This window comes from Juglans microcarpa x Juglans regia, chromosome 4S (assembly GCF_004785595.1).
Source record: "Juglans microcarpa x Juglans regia isolate MS1-56 chromosome 4S, Jm3101_v1.0, whole genome shotgun sequence".
Classification (NCBI taxonomy): domain Eukaryota; kingdom Viridiplantae; phylum Streptophyta; class Magnoliopsida; order Fagales; family Juglandaceae; genus Juglans; species Juglans microcarpa x Juglans regia.
The window spans coordinates 9,426,774-9,428,972 of record NC_054601.1 but is presented as its reverse complement, the minus strand read 5'-3'; the positions used below and the strand labels follow the sequence as shown (position 1 = coordinate 9,428,972).

At 38.7% G+C, this 2,199-nt stretch overlaps 1 pseudogene; it reads left to right on the top strand.

The window, feature by feature from the left end:
- Window positions 1–153: 153 nt before the first annotated feature.
- Window positions 154–1,752, top strand: LOC121262012 (annotated as a pseudogene).
- The last annotated feature ends 447 nt before the right edge of the window (window positions 1,753–2,199 follow it).

The following is a 2,199-nucleotide window of genomic DNA, read 5'->3' as shown; positions in this document are numbered from 1 at the left end:
TCAAGCTTAATTAAACATATATAGATCAAACTGCGATCGACAACAAACAAATTAGTGATGCTATATATATTATTTAGGAGTGTAATATTAATAAACAATCTGGAAAATATATATATATATTTTTCTTCTTTTGTTATTTTTATAAACTGATGGTCATTGGATTATTTGCATGGCTGCAGACACGAGATTGCTGGAATTGTGAAGGAGATTGGTTCCAATGTCCGCGTTTTCAAAGTTGGGGACCATGTTGGGGTGGGGACTTATGTTAACTCTTGCAGGGATTGCCATTTTTGTAATAATGCATTAGAAGTTTATTGTGCAAAGGGAGTTGTTGGCACTTTAACGGCATCGATAGTGATGGTTCAATCACCAAAGGAGGATACTCCAACTACACTGTTGTCCATGAAAGGCAAGTATTTTTAAGATCATGTTGTAAGCAGCTGGTTTTTGACGTGAAAAATGAGGATATATGATCACCGAGTTGTGCTATATACATCAATACTTTTTAAGTAATTAAATCTGATGTGACATGCTGTATATTTGTTGTGTCAATAAGTAGATTTGCACATTGATTTATTTAGTATCAGCATTGCCTAGTTAGAAATCAAGGGATTACAACAAATTGAATTATAGTTTTGTTTTGGGAAATTATTGGATCTACAGATATTGCTATAAGATTCCAGACAACTATCCACTGGCTTCGGCAGCACCTCTGTGTTGTGCTGGAATTAATTCCAGTTTATTCTCCCATGATGAGGTACAAGATGAATCAACCTGGTAAATCTCTAGGAGTGATTGGCCTCGGTGGTCTGGGTCTTATGGCTGTCAAGTTTGGCAAGGCTTTTGGGTTGAACGTTACAGTTTTCAGCACAAGCATATCTAAGAGAGAGGAGGCCCTAAGTCTTCTTAATGCAGATAGTCCTTGTGGGTTTCCCCACTGAAGTCAAAGTCAAACCTTCTAGCCTTCTGCTAGGTAACTTTCTCAATTTCAGAACTTGATAATTTCTTGACGTTCATATAATTTACCAACCTAGGTTTCAGAATTTGCCAGCCTAATGAACTACATGCATGCAGGAATGAAAACTATTACTGGTAGTGGAGTTGGAGGCACGAAAGATACACAAGAAATGGTAAACTTCTGTGCTGCTCACAAGATTTATCCTGAGATAGAAGTAATTCCGATTCAGTATGCATATGAAGCTCTTGAGAGGATGATCAAGAGTGATGTCAAGTACCGGTTTGTGATTGATATTTAAAACTCCCTGAAATGAGACCATGCATCAGAAAAATGAGGGATTTCTTTTATGCATGAAGCAAGTAGTATCTGAGAGGGTTGTATCTGTTGGCATTAGTTGATCAAATTAGCTGAGCCACAATGTTTGTGGGTAGTATCTGAGAGGGTTGTATCTGTTGGCATGAGTTGATCAAATTAGTTGAGCCACAATGTTTGAGCCACAATGTTTGTAGCTCAACTAATTTGATCAACTCATGCCAACACTGATGGATGATTTGACGTAGGAGAGCACTCTGCCAAGGCTAAAGACTCGGTAGATTAGACTTACCTTTTAAATTTCAAGTTTATTTTGTAATTTAGATTTCTGTTGGTTATGTAAGCTAGTTTTCAGCTGGTTTGAATTTTTAAGTTTCTATTGGTTATGTAAGCTTGTTTGAATTTCCAACTATAATCTCCTGGATTATAAAAGGGGATGATTGAATGAAATAAAGGCAGAGTTGATTGCAAAAGTTTGAATACTGTTTAGTTGCAGATTCTTATTATCCACGTGTTCGACATCAATTTTGGCATTAGTCCCAGGTTCTTTCAGTAACCAACCAGTATGAGTACGAGAAGTGGACCATCCTACAACAATGGTGGCCAACTCACGCAAAAGCAAAGTGATAAGATGATGATGCAGATGACCAACCAACTCACTGCCCCTACCCAACAAATGGAGGTCGTATGGAATCGAGTCTTTCCTACCCAGAATAGTCGTGAAGAAGATCGTGGTGAAGGAGAGAACCAGAACAACAATGAAGACCAAGAAATAGGCGTGGTAGGAGAGAATGATGGTGAGAACCATCAACTACAGGTAGGCATTATCAACCACCAAATGCACCTCGGGGGGGAGGCAACTTTGGCCATTTTCCTTGGCAGTACCACAGCCAAGGGACCATGAGCAATTTGATGAGGCATTGAAGCGG